General features: G+C 38.6%; 1 long non-coding RNA gene across 2 annotated transcripts in view; it reads left to right on the top strand.

Moving 5' to 3' along the window:
* LOC126064496 (uncharacterized) overlaps positions 1–14,981 on the top strand; it is a 149,606-nt gene that overhangs the window by 48,650 nt on the left and 85,975 nt on the right. For both annotated transcript variants that reach the window (XR_007514555.1, XR_007514556.1), the window contains one exon: positions 2,651–2,732. This is a non-coding gene — a long non-coding RNA (uncharacterized LOC126064496). The remainder of the gene's footprint in view (positions 1–2,650; positions 2,733–14,981) is intronic.

Below are 14,981 nucleotides of genomic sequence, written 5' to 3'. Positions count from 1 at the left end.
TTTTCAGAGTAATGGAATATGGAACCTGGAAGAATAGGTGGTTATGGTAAAGTAAATGAATGAATTTACAGTTTCTGAGATGAAGTAGTTATATTTCATAGCAGTTTTAGGTCCAGGTTGTTGCCATGGCAGAAGGGGAGTGTAGAAGTGCATCACTGGATAGGTAGAAGTTAAATTTCTGAGGGTCAAAGTGTTTGGTGAATCATTCATGTGATCATTATAGTCATCCAAATTGCTAACGGGGCTTGGAGTGGAGACAAAACTGTGAATCAGTTGTCAATGTTATCAGTGAATGAGGGAAAACTTCAGGGAAGTGCATAGATGTCAGTGGGATAGGGAGGGGACAATGATGGTAGAGTGGGAGTGTGAACTCAAAGGAATGGGTTTCAGAGAGCAAAGGAATAAAGGTTGGGGTGGCATAGTAGTTAAGAGCTTGACTGCTAACCAAAAGGTTGGCAGTTCAAATCCACCAGCCACTCTTTGGAAACCCCATGGGGCGTTCTGCTCTGTTCTGTAGGGTTGCTGTGAGTCAGTTCAAATGGCATTGGGTAATGAGAAGTATGTACTAGATAAAGAAGAAAAAGCATCAGTCTTCTGAGGGCTTTCCAGGGAAAGTTCCAGGATCCTCAAAGAATAGCCAGGTTTCAGGTAAAGCCAGTACATGTGTCTTAGTTATCTAGTGCTCCCGTAACAGAAATACCGCAAGTGGATGGCTTTAACAAGCAGAAGTTTATTCTCTCACAGTCTATCCAAATTCAGGGTGTCAGCTCCAGGGGAAGGCTTTCTCTGTCAGCTCTGGAGGAAGTCCTTGTCATCAATCTTTCCATGGTCTAGGAGCTTCTCTGTGCAGGAATCCCAAGTCCAAAGGACGAGCTCTGCTCCTGGTGCTGCTTTCTTGGTGATACGAGGTCCCAATGTCTCTCTGCTTGCTTCTCTCTTTTATGTCTCAAAAAAGATCGTCTTAAGACACTAGCTAATCTTGTAGATCTCATCAATATAACTGCCACTAATACATCTCAATAACATCATAGTGATAGGGAAATCACATCAGATGACAAAAAGGTAGACAATCATACAATACTGGAAATCATGACCTCGTCAAGTTGACAGATATTTTGGGGGGATACAATTCAACCCATGACAACATACAAGAAATATTTAGTGAAGAAAATAAAGATAGTACAATTTATTTACCTTTGAACAGGGGATCCCAAAGTGAAACGGGGAGAAGTTTGGGATAGAAGAGAGAAGTGAGAAGCAGGGCTTAAGGGAAAATTAAGCCATATGCAGAGCAGAGATAAAAGGACAGGAAGAGATGAATGACCAGGGTATGAGGTATCATGCATTTAATTTTCCTCCATGATTTCAAAGAATTATTTCTGACAGCTCTAGCCTTCATGGGAAATAGCATTTGTTACAGCAGAAAATTTTGTGTTTGGGTTTGATCTGAACTACATACTGTTTTCTGAACACCACCTTTTCCAACTCTTTATTTTTGTCTCATCTCTGCTCATTAGAATCTTACCCATTCTTTAAGTTCCATTTCCAATATCATCTTCTCCATAACACCTCAAGAAATGATCATGGATTACGCTATGCCCCTTGATCTGGACCCAGTAAAGTGAACCCAAGGAATTGTAAAAACCAGAAAATAGTAAAGAAACACACAAGTGATCAATCAACATTTTGATTTAAGATAGATACAGAAAAAAAGTCAAGACTAAGTAAAAATTGAACATGGAAGATAAATTTCAAAGTTATAACCCAGTCGTTGATAAGGCCCATGTCATGGGCCAGAGAAAATACAAAGTGAGGGATTAGGATTCCTAAATTAGATGCAGCAACATACCAGTTGACCTGGGGTTAAAGTAGTGATTCTGCCAGCAAAACTTTTTAAACTGGGTTTATTTCATAACATGACAAAGGAAATTTTTAAGATTATAAATATTTTTTACTCTCATCATTTATCTCCCTGTCCTTTTATCTCTACTCTACTTAGTGGTTAACCCAAAAGACCCACTGCTGTAGAGTCGATTCCAAATCATAGCAACCTTTACAGAAGCAGAATGCCACATCTTTCTCCTGTGGAGTGGGTGCTGGGTTCAAACCCCCGACCTTTTTGTTAGCAGCTGAACACTTAACCACTGCACAACCAGGGGACCTTGCTTAAGGATTATGTTCCCGTAAAGCCCTACTTCTCTCTTCCATCCCAAACCTTTTGGTCATGAGTCAAATAGGGACTGTGGGCAAAGTTGTAATAGTATTTGCTTGTTTTAGGTAGTCTAGAATTTAATGAACTGGTTTGTGTAAGTCAAAAGAAATTACTGGCATATGGGGCATTACTTTTACATATGTTGCTTCTATTTTGAGTGAGGTAGGTGGGTGACATCATGTAGTGTTAAACGCAGAAGTGGCAAAGAAGAACTGCAACATTCAGGAAACTGGTCCACAAGAGATTAGGGAAATAAGAGGATTTACAGATTGTAAAGAAATAATCTAATGCAGGTCAACTGTGGCCATCTGACTCCCAGGGCAGCCTGTCTGAAATTTTTAGCAATATTTTAAGAACAGGATAGTGAAGTAAATATTTGTCAGTAAGAAAACTGAGAAGATTGATTGAATATTGAAAGGTTGATTTTACTTCCTTCAGGTGGGGCACTGTGATGAACAAGACCAAAGCAGCTTTAACAATTTAACAGGATGTTGGTGTGCCTAGTGTCCAGCTTTATTAAGTAAGTTTTTGCTGTGAACTTTTCAAACTGAGTTTGTTTCATAACGTAACAAAGAGAATTATTAAGATTATAAATGCTTTTCATGCTCATGATCATACTAGTTAATTCAGGAATTTTAAGCAAAGTATGGACCATTTGCCATCTTTCTGCCGTCATTTGGATAGAAGGCGAACACATGTCGGAAAAAAATTTTAAACTACATGTTGATATCAAGGGGTTTTTGAAGTTAAGGGAACCTTTAAGAACCAACTTCTCAGACCCCAGCAGGATCATGATATGATGCTTACTTACTGATGTAAGAAGATTATACCACAGGCTAATTTAAAACTACAAAACAAACCAAATTGACAAGGACAGATCTGCTTCCTTCAAGGAAGCGAAGTATTCGGATTAAAATTGTCCTTTGGGTTGAGTAAATGAGCATTCATTTCCATTTTCTGATCTGCCCTGAGATTGTTGTTGTTGTTAGGTGCCGTCCAGTTGGTTCTGACTCACAGCGACCCTATATGTACAGCAGAATGAAACACTGCCCAGTCCTGCACCATCCTCACAATCATTGCTATGTTTGAGTCCATTGTTGCAGCCACTATGTCAATCCATCTTGTTGAGAGTCTTCCTCTTTTTTTGCCGACCCTCTGCTTCACCAAGTATGATGTCCCCCTCCAAGGACTGATCCCTCCTGATAACACATCCAAAGCGTGTGAGACAAAGTCTCACCATCCTCGCTTCTAAGGAGCATTCTGGCTGTACTTCTTCCGAGGCAGATTTGTTTGTTCTTTTGGCCCTTCCCCAGTCATATATTGAGTCCCTTCCAACCTGAGGAGCTCATCTTCCGGCACTATATCAGACAGTGTTTCTCTGATATTCGTAAGGTTTTCACTGGACAATTTTTTTTTTTTTTAGAATTAGATCACCAGGCCTTTCTTCCTCATCTGTCTTAGTCTGGAAACCCTGCTGAAATCTGTCTACCAGGAGCGACCCTGCTAGTATTTGAAATACAGGTGACATAGCTTCCAACATCACAGCAACACGCAAGCCACCATAGTATGAAAAACTGACAGGCAAGTGGTGGGCCCTGAGTTTAGTAGACTCATATTGCCCAGATTTGTACATGTGTTGATACAAATGAAGGTTCAATATAGAGGAACTTCTCAAGTTAAGAGAAATATGGAACACACTTTACGTTTTAACACAAATCCTTGGAAGACAAACCTTGAGATCACAAGGTATACCAAAATAGTTCAATTTCCAAAGAAGTTGATTAAGCTGATTAAGTGAACTGTTTTGGAGTTTTGGCTATGTGTATTTAAATATTAAAACCTAAAAATTCAAAAGGGTAACAAGTCTGATCACCTTAGTGAAGAGCCAAGCTACCTCATGGCTCAAAGGCTAACTAACCTACATAGCAGTGTCCTTGAGACAAGCCCGAGCAATGTCAAATGTCCTCAGCATAGAACAACTTAGAGCTGTTTCCTTTGAGCTTGCAGTTTATATGTGTTTACGTGTGGGTATGTGGGCAGATGATGACCAAGGAAGTTTCAAGGACATTAGGCAGGACACATATGTCTATTATAGGTTAAGAGTCTTGGTAGTAAACATTCTTCAGAAGAAAAAGCAAACAGAAAGCCAGTAGTTTTCAGTTACTACCTATGAAGTAAGTTAGTAATCCTGGCTATAAGACAGGAATCACAAACTCAAATAAGGACCAAACCAGAAAACCAAACCCATAGTTGCTGAGTTCATTCCAACTCATACCAACACTATAAGACAGAGTAGAATTGCCCCATAGGGTTTCTAAGGAGCTCTTGGTGTATTCAAACTGCCGACTTTTTTTTTTAATTTTTATTGTGCTTTTTTTTTTTAAGTGAAAGTTTACAAATCAAGTAATTCTCTCACACAAAAACTTATATACACCTTGCTACTCTCCCCCTAATGAGACAGTCCGCTCTCTCCCTCCACTCTCTCTTTTCGTGTCCATTTCACCAGCTTCTAACCCCCTCTACCCTCTCATCTTCCCTCCAGGCAGCGGATGCCAACATAGTCTCAAGTATCCACCTGATCCAAGAAGCTCACTTCTCACCAGCATCCCTCTCCTTCCCATTGTCCAGTCCAATACCTGTCTGAAGAGTTGGCTTTGGGAATGGTTCCTGTCCTAGGGCAACAGAAGGTCTGGGGGCCATGACCACCTGGGTCCTTCTAGCCTCAGTCAGACTGTTAAATCTGGTCTTTTTATGAGAAATTTGGGTCTGCATCCCACTGCTCTCCTACTCCCTCTGGGGTTCTCTTTTGTGTTCTCTGCCAGAGCAGTTATCAGGTGTAGCCAGGCACCATCTACTTCTTCTGGTCTCAGAATGATGTAGTCTCTGGTTTATGCGGCCCTTTCTGTTTCTTGGACTTGTGATTACCTTGTATCCTTGGTGTTCTTCATTCTCCTTTGATCCAGGTGGGTTGAGACCAGTTGATGCATCTTAGATGGCCACTTGCTAGCATTTAAAACCCCAGATGCCACTCTTCAAAGTGGGATGCAGAATGTTTTCTTATAGATTTTATTATGCCAATTGACTTAGTGTCCCCTGAAAACATGGTCCCCAAACCCCTGTCCCTGCTACACTGGCCTTCATAGCATTCAGTTTATTCAGGAAACTTCTTTGCTTTTCGTTTAGTCCAATTGTGCTGACCTCCCTGTACTGTGTGTTGTCTTTCCCTTCACCTGAAGTAGTTCTTATCTACTATCTAATTAGTGAATACGCCTCTCCCACTCCCCGCCCCCATAACCACAAAAGAATATTTTCTTCTCAGTTTAAGCTATTTCTCAAGTTCTTATAATAGTGGTCTTATACGATATTTGTCCTTTTGCAACTGACTAATTTCACTCAGCGAAATGCCTTCCAGATTCCTCCATGTTACGAAATGTTTCACAGATTCCTCACTGTTCTTTATCAAAGAGTAGTATTCCATTGTGTGAATATACCATAATTTATTTATCCATTCATCTGTTGATGGGCACCTTGGTTGCTTCCAACTTTTTGCTACTGTAAACAGTGCTTCAATAAGCATGGGTATGCATATATCTGTTCATGTAAAGGCTCTTATTTCTCCAGGATATATTCTGAGGAGTAGGATTGCGGGATCCTATGGTAGTTCTATTTCTAACTTTTTAAGAAAACACCAGATAGATTTCCAAAGTGGTTGTACCATTTCACACTCCCACCAGCAGTGTATAAGTGTTCCATTTTCTCCACAGCCTCTCCAACATTTATTATTTTGTGCTTTTTGGATTAATGCCCACCTTGTTGGAGTGAGGTGAAATCTCATTGTAGTTTTGATCTGCATTTCTCTAATGGCTAATGATCGTGAACATTTCCTCATGTGTCTGTTAGCTACCTGAATGTCTTCTTTAGTGAAGTGTCTATTCATATCTTTTGCCCATTTTTTAATAGGGTTGTTTGTCTTTTTATAGTTGAGTTTTTGCAGTACCATGTAGATTTTAGAGATCAGATGCTGATTGGAAACGTCATAGCTAAAAACTTTTTCCCAGTCTGTAGGTAGTCATCTTACTTTTTTGGTGAAGTCTTTGGATGAGCATAGGTGTTTGATTTTTAGGAGCTCCCAGTTATCTAGTTTTTCTTCTGCATTCTTTATAATGTTTTGTATACTGTTTATGCCATGTGTTAGGGCTCCTGACATTGTCCCTATTTTTTCTTCCATGATCTTTATCCTTTTAGATTTTATTTTTAGGTCTTTGATCCATTTTGAGCTCGTTTTTGTGCATGGAGTGAGGTATGGGTCTTGTTTCATTTTTTTTTGCAGATGGATATCCAGCTATGCCAGCACCATTTGTTAAAAAGACTGTCTTTTCCCCATTTAACTGTTTTGGGGCCTTATTAAATATCAACTGCTCATATGTGGATGGATTTATGTCTGGATTCTCAATTCTGTTCCATTGGTCTATGTATCTGTTCTTGTACCGGTACCAGGCTGTTTTGACAACTGTGGCTGTATAATAGGTTCTAAAATCAGGTAAAGTAAGGCCTCCCACTTTGTTCTTCTTTTTCAATAATGCCTTATTTATCTGGGGCCTCTTTCCCTTCTGTATGAAGTTGGTGATTTGTTTCTCCATCTCATTAAAGGATGCCGTTGGGATTTGGATCAGAATTGCATTAAATGTATGGATAGCTTTTGATAGAATAGACATTTTTATAATGTTAAGTCTTCCTATCCATGAGCAAGGTATGTTTTTCCACTTATGTAGTCTTTTTTGGTTTCTCGCAGAAGTGTACTTTTTTCTTTGTATAAGACTTTTACATCCCTGGTAACATTTATTCCTTAGTAGTTTATCTTTTTGGGGACTACTGAAAATGGGATTGATTTGGTGATTTCCTCTTCGATGTTCTTTTTGTTGGTGTTGAGGAATCCAACTGATTTTTGTATGTTTGTCTTGTACCCTGATACTCTGCTGAACTCTTCTATTAGTTTCAGTAGTTTTCTTGAGGATTCCTTAGGGTTTTCTATGTATAAGATCATGTCAACTGCAAATGGAGATACTTTTAATTCTTCCTTGCCAATCTGGATGCCCTTTATTTCTTTATCTTGCCTAATTTCTCTGGCTAGGATCTCCAACACAGTGTTGAAAAAGAACGGTGATAAAGGGCATCCTTGTCTGGTTCCCGATTTCAAGGGGAATGCTTTCAGGCTCTCTCCATTTAGGGCGATGTTGGCTGTTGGCTTTGTATAAATGCCCTTTATTATGTTGAGGAATTTTCCTTCTATTCCTATTTTGCTGAGAGTTTTTATCATGAATGAGTGTTGCACTTTGTCAAATGCCTTTTCTGCATCAATTGATAAAAATCATATGATTCTTGTCTTTTGTTTTATTCATGTGGTGGATTACATTAATTGTTTTTCTAATGTTGAACTATCCCTGCATACCTGGTATGAATCCTACATGGCCATGGTGAATTATTTTTTTGATATGTTATTGAATTCTATTGGCTAGAATTTTGTTGAGGATTTTTGCATCTATGTTCATGAGGGATATAGGTCTATAATTTTCTTTTCTTGTGGTGTCTTTACCTGGTTTCGGTATCAGGGGTATGGTGGCTTCATAGAATGTGTTTGGTAGTATTCCCTCCTTTTCTATGCTCTGAAATACTTTTACTAGTAGTGGTGTTAACTCTTCTCTGAAAGTTTGGTAGAACTCTGCTGTGAAGCTGTCAGGACCAGGGCTTTGTTTTGTTGGGGGCTTTTGATTACCTTTTCAATCTCTTCTTTAGTTATGGGTCTATTTAGTTCTTGTATTTCTGTTTGTTTTAGTTTAGGTAGGTAGTGTGTTTCTAGGAATCCATCCATTTCTTCTAGGTTTTCAAATTTGTCAGAGTACAATTTTTCATAGTAATCTAATATGATTCTTTTAATTTCAGATGGCCCTGTTGTAATATCGCCTATCTCATTTCTTGTTTGGGTTATTTGCTTCCTCTCCTGTTTTTCTTTTGTCAATTTGGCCAGTGGTTTATCAATTTTGTTGATTTTTTCAAAGAACTGGATTTTGGTCTTTTTAATTCTTTCAATTGTTTTTCTGTTTTCTATTTCATTTAGTTCAGCTGTAATTTTTATTATTTGTTTTCTTCTGGTGCCTGTGGGTTTCTTTTGTTGCTCTCTTTCTATTTGTTCAAGTTGTAGGGATAATTCTTTGCTTTTGGCCCTTTCTTCTTTTTGGATGTGTGCATTTATTGATATAAATTGGCCTCTGAGCACCAATTTTGCTGTGCCCCAAAGGTTCTGATAGGAAGTGTTTTCATTCTTATTGGATTCTATGAATGTCTGTATTCCATCCTTAATGTCTTCTATAATCCAGTTTTTTTTTTGAGCAGGGTGTTGTTCAGATTCCAAGTGTTTGATTTTTTTTCCCTGCTGTTTCTGTTATTGATTTCCACTTTTATGGCCTTATGGTCAGAGAAGATGCTTTGTAATTTTTTAATGTTTTGGATTCTGCTAAAGCTTGCTTTATGCCCTAATATGTGGTCCATTCTAGAGAATGTTCCATGTGCACTAGAAAAGAAAGTATGCTCTTGCTGTTGGGTGGAGTGTTCTGTATATATATCTATGAGGTCAAGTTGGTTGATTGTGGCATTTAGGTCTTCCGTGTCTTGATTGAGCTTCTTTCTGGATGTCCTGTCCTTCACCAAAATTGGTGTGTTGAAGTATCCTATTGTTATTGTGGAACTGTCTATCTCACTTTTTAGTGCTGACGGAGTTTGTTTTATGTATTTTGCTGCCCTGTCATTGGGTGCATAAATATTTAATATGGTTATATTTTCTTGATATATTGTCTCTTTAATCATTAATAGTGTCCTTCCTTATCCTTTCTGATGGATTTAACTTTAAAGTCTATTTTGTCAGAAATTAATATTGCCACTCCTGCTCCTTTTTGATTGTTTCTTGCTTGATATATTTTTTTCCACCCTTTTTAGTTTTAGTTTGTTTGTGTCTCTAAGTCTAAGGTGTGTCTCTTGTAGGCAGCATATAGACGGACCTTGTTTTTTAATCCATTCTGCCACTATCTGTCTCTTTATTGGTGCATTTAGTCCATTTACATTCAGGGTAATTATGGATAGGTATGAATTTAGTACTGTCATTTTGATGTCTTTTTTTTCTGTGTTGTTGACAGTTTCTTTTTCCCACTTAATTTTATTTGCTGAGTAGATTGTCTTTATATATTGTCCTTTTCTCCTATTTGTTGTTGTTGATTTTGTTTCTGCTGAGTCTCTATTTTTTTCTTGTGTTTTATTTTCATGTGTAGGGTAGTTTGTCTTCTTTGTGGTTACCTTATTATTTACCCCTATTTTTCTAAATTTAAAACCAACTTTTATTTCTTTGTATCGCCGTATCTTCTTTATGGAAGGTCTATGACTACATTTCTTACTCCCTCTTTATTATTTTAATGTTGCCCTCTTTTATATAACATTGCTGTTACCCTGTTTTGACCTTTTTTTTTTAATAATCTTGCTTTGTTTTTTTGGATATCCCTGTCTGGGTTGACTTCTGTTTGCTTTGCCCAGTGTTCTAGTCTTGGGTTGGTACCTGATATTATTGATTTTCTAACCAAAGTACTCCCTTTAGTATTTCTTGTAGTTTTTTTTTTTTTTTTATGAATTCCCTAAACTTGTGCTTATCTGGAAATGTCCTAATTTCACCTTCATATTTAAGAGACAGTTTTGCTGGATATGTGATTCTTGGCAGGCAGATTTTTCCTTCAATTTTTTAAATATGTCATCCCATTGCCTTCTTGCCTTCATGGTTTCAGCCGAGCAGTCTGAGCTTATTCTTATTATCTCTCCTTTGTAGGTGGCTTTTCGTTTATCCCTCACTGCTCTTGTAATTCTCTGTTCACCTTTGGTTTTGGCAAATTTGATTATAATATGTCTTGGTGACTTTCTTTTAAGATCTACCTTATGTGGAGTTCGATGAGTATCTTGGATAGATATCTTCCCATCTTTCACGATATCAGGGAAGTTTTCTGCCAGCAAATCTTCAACCATTCTCTCTGTATTTTCTGTTTTCCCTCGCTGTTCTGGTACTCCCATAACTCGTAGATTATTTCTCTTGATAGAGTCCCACATGGTTCTTAAGATTTCTTCATTAAAAAAAATTCTTTTATCACATTTTTCTTCAAAAATATTTATCTTCAAGTGATTTATCTTCAAGTTCAGAAATTCTGGCTTCTACTTGCTCAGTTCTGCTCCTCTGGCTTTCTGTTGAGTTGTCTAATTCTGCAATTTTATTTTTAATCTTCTGAATTTCTGATTACTTTATCTGTCTATAGATTTTTCCAGCTTATTAAACTTTTCATTATGCTCCTGAATAATCTTTCTAATTTCTTCAGTTGCTTTATCTGTGTGTTCCTTGGCTTGTTCAGTGTATTGCCTCATTTCCTTCCTGATGTCTTGAAGGGTTCTGTATATTAAACCTTTGTATTCTGCATCTGATAATTCCAGGGATGCACTTTCATCTAGAAGGTCCCTGGATTCTTTGTTTTGAGAGCTTGTTGTGGTGATCATGGTCTGTTTCCTTATGTGACTTGATATTCACTGTTGTCTCCGAGCCATCTATAAGTTATTGTATTAGTTTTTGCTTGCTTACTGTGTCCTAGCTTCTTGCTTTGTTTTGTTTTGATATACCCAGATGGGTTGCTTGAAGGAGCTAGCTTGGTTATTTTCACCTTTGGAGCTCTGATGTCCTGTCCCCAGATGGCTAGAGGTGTTTTCAGGTATATCAGTCTAGGAGTCCATCAGTTTTCTTGTATGAATTCAGCTCAGGTTTCCAGGTAGCTGATCATCAAGTATGTGGTACAGGCTCTGTCCTACAGCCTTAGAGAGGCAGGAATGATTGGTGTATATACCGGTATCTGACTGCAGCAGGGGGTCACACTCTGAACAAGGCAGGGGGCTGAGAACTGACCCCCTAGTGTCTCTGAGGAAACTGAGTCCCTGTTACCTAGAGCATGCAGGTGGGTGGATTCTGCAGAGATAAAGTTTTTGGTTGTAAGGACTGGGAGGTACCAGTTATCTTCGGACCCCTATTGCAGGTGGCTGGGTGACCTGAGTGGAGCTTCCAGTCCTTACCTCCCCGATGTGGGTAGGTGAGGACCTTATTTAATAGGCAAAGCAATGTCAAACATTAAATACCCACCTCTCCACTGTACAGCAGAAATGGTTGGAGTCTGCCAACAAGATCCTATTCTCCCAAAATAGGCCCACACAGGTCTATGCAGAAGGGAAAGGTTCTCAAAGTCCATGGATGGTTTATGCCTGGACAGAAGCCACTTCTGTCCTGAGCTCCCCTGGTTAGTGAGCTAGCAAATTATCTTTTCCCCCAATTGCAAATTTTTTCCTTCCCCAGGGCTGGAAGGATGGCTCTAGGTGCTCAACAGTGCCTATCTCAGGCCCAGGGAAATCAGCCGCTGAAGCCGTTTTGGGGGTGGGCACGGTAAAATATACGCAGGTACTTAGCTTTTGCCGAGAGTGCTGTTCTTCTCAGGTTCTGGAGGTGTGAGTAGGCTGTGTGGGTGGCTGCTTCTTCCTGAGGAAACTGTGGCCAAATGCTAGTACCAGCCTGCCGCCGCTGCTGCTGGTCCGGGAATGGTGCTTGAGGCCTCCCTGTGATTCAGGTCTGGTAATTCCTCTTTACTTCTGAACGGTCACTTCCTCCCCCTGCCCCTCAGTTCGATTTCTAAGCTTGCCTTTGAAGCTCAGGGTTCCCAGCCTGTCATAAATATACTCATTTCACTTGTTTTTTCAGGTCTTTGTTGTAAAGAGGTCTCTTTGTAAGCATCTGTCTATTCTGCCATCTTGGCTCTGCCTCTAAGATCCAAACTGCTGACTTTTTGGTTAGCAGCCATAGCTCTTAACCTCTACGCCACCAGGATTTCCACAAATAAGGACAGAGACTGGAATACAAAAGTAATTCATCTTAAATTGGTTTCATACAGATACACTTTGTACTTATACTAAAACATGTAGGAATAGCCTTCATTTTCACAAAGTAAATGTGATCCTGATAATTATTTTCTTGAAATTTTTTACAATCTCAGCTTATTTTCCCCAATTTTGATGGTGACGTGGTACTATGGATTGAATTTTGTCCTCCCAAAATGTGTGTCAGCCTGGCTAGGCTATAATTCCCGGTATTGCATTGTTGTCCTCCAATTTGTGATGAGATATTTTGTAAATCCTAACCTCTATGATGTTAATGAGGGAGTATTAGAAGCAGTTATGTTAGTGAGGCAGAACTGAGTCTACAGGATTAGGTTGTACTTTGAGTAAATCTCATTTGAGATTGAGAACAAAAATCTTCCCTAAGAGCCAACCATTCTCCAGGAACTGGTGTCCTGAATTTTGACTTCTAGCCTCCTAGACTGTGGAGAATAAATTTCTGTTTGTTAAAACCATCCTTTTGTGGTATTTCTGTTATGACAACACTAGATAGCTAAGACACATGGGGACAGAGAAATAGTTACATACTATAATAAAAATGCCACCATTTATCTGTCATTTGTCATACTGTGATAGCTTGCATGTTATTGCAATTTTGGAAGATATGCCACCAGTATTTAAAATACTAGCAGTGTCACCCATTGTAGACAAGTTTCAGTGGAACTTTCAGACTAAGATAGACTAAGAAAAAGGACCTGGTGTCCTACTTCCAAAAAAGATTGGTCAGTGAAAATTTTATGGATAGCAGCAGAACATTGTCCGATATAGTGCTGAAGGATGAGCCTGTCAGGTTGGAAGGCTCTCAAAATATGACAGGGGAAGAGCTGCCTCCTGAAAGTAGAGTCAACCTTAATGACCTGGATGAAATAAAGATTTTGGGACCTTTGTTTGGTGATATGGCATGACTCGAAGTGAGAAGAAGCAGCTATGAACATCCATTAATAATTGGAATATGGACTATCCACCACCACCCACTGCCATCGAGTCAATTCCAACTCATAGCAACCCTATAGGACAGAGTAGAACTGCCCCACAGAGTTTCCAAGGAGTGCCTGGAAATTCAAACTGCCGACCTTTTGGTTAGCAGCCACAGCACTTAACCACTATGCCACCAGACTTTCCACATGGAATGTATGAAGTGTGAATCTGGAAAAATTGGATGTCATCAAAAGGAAATGGAACACATAAAGATCAATATCCTAGGCATCAGTGAGCTGAAATGGACTGGTGTTGGCTATTTTGAATCAGACGATCATATAGTCTACTCTGATGGGAATAGCAAATTGAAGAGGAAAGGAGTCACATGCATCATCAAAAAGAACACTTCAAGATCTATTCTGCATCACAACATGGTTAGTGACAGGAAAATATCCATATGCCTACAAGAAAGACCAGTTAACATGTTATTCAAATTTAACTGTCAAAAACTAATGCCAAAGGTGAAGAAATTGAAGATTTTTATCAAATTCTACAGTCTGAAATTGATCAAACATGCAATCAAGATGCATTGATAATTACTGGTGATTAGAATGGAAAGCTGGAAACAAAGAAGAAGGATCAGTAGTTGGAAAATATGGCCATGACTATAGAAATAAGAAGGATTGCATGATAGAATTTTGCAAGACCAGCAAATTATTCATGGGAAATACATTTTTTCAAACATATGAACAAGGGCTATCCATGGGTACCTTGCCAATGCAATACACAGTAATCAAATCGACTACATCTGTGGAAAGAGATGATGGACAACCTCAATATCATCAGCCAGAACAAGGCCACAGTCTGACTGCAGAACAGACCATCAATTGCTCATATGAAAGTTCAAGTTGAAGCTGAAGAAAATTAAAAAAGTCCATGAGAGCCAAAGTACAAACTTGACAACATCCTACCTGAATTTAGAAACTATTTTAAGAATAGATTTGATGCATTGAACACTAATGAACAAAGACCAGGTGAGTTGTGGGATAATATCAAGGACATCATACATGAAGAAAGCAAGAGGTCATTAAAAAGACAGGAAAGAAAAAAACCTGTGGATGTTAGAAGAGACTCTGAAATTTTCTCTTGAACATAGAGTAGTTAAAGCAAATGTAAGAAATGATGGAGTAAAAGAACTGAAGAGAAGATTTCAAAGGGTGGCTCTAGAAGACAAAGCAAAGTATTATAATGAAATGTGCAAAGACCTGGAGTTAGAAAACCAACAGGAAAGAACTTGCTTGTCATTTCTCAAGCTGAAAGAATTGAAGAAATTCAAGCCTTGAGTTGCAATATTGAAGGATTCGATGAACAGAAATGAAACATTCTTTACCAACCGCATAATTCAAAAGCATCAGTTCTTCTTCAGTCTTCCTTAGTTATTGTCCAGCTCTCACTTGCATATGAGTCAATTGAAAATACCATGGCTTGGTATTTTAACACTGCGAAGAAGTCTTTTGCAGCAGATTTGCTCAACGCAATACATTGTTTGATTTCTTGACTGCTGCTTCCATGGGCGTTGATTGTGGATCCAAGTAAAATGAAATCCTTGATAACGTCAGTATTTTCTTTTTTTATTGTGATGTTGCTTATTTGTGAGGTTTTTGTTTTCTTTAAATTGAGGTGTAATCCATACTGAAATCTTTGATCTTCATCAGTAAGTGCTTCAAGTCTTCTTTGCTTTCAGCAAGCAGGTTGTGTCATCTGCATATCGCAGGTTGTTAATTTTAATTAGTCTTCTTTCAATCCTGATGCTATGTTCTTCTTACACTCCAGGTGGGGC

This window comes from Elephas maximus, chromosome 2 (genome assembly GCF_024166365.1).
Source record: "Elephas maximus indicus isolate mEleMax1 chromosome 2, mEleMax1 primary haplotype, whole genome shotgun sequence".
NCBI lineage: Eukaryota > Metazoa > Chordata > Mammalia > Proboscidea > Elephantidae > Elephas > Elephas maximus.
The sequence above is the reverse complement of the archived record's forward strand: the minus strand, read 5'-3'. Positions and strand labels throughout refer to the sequence as shown.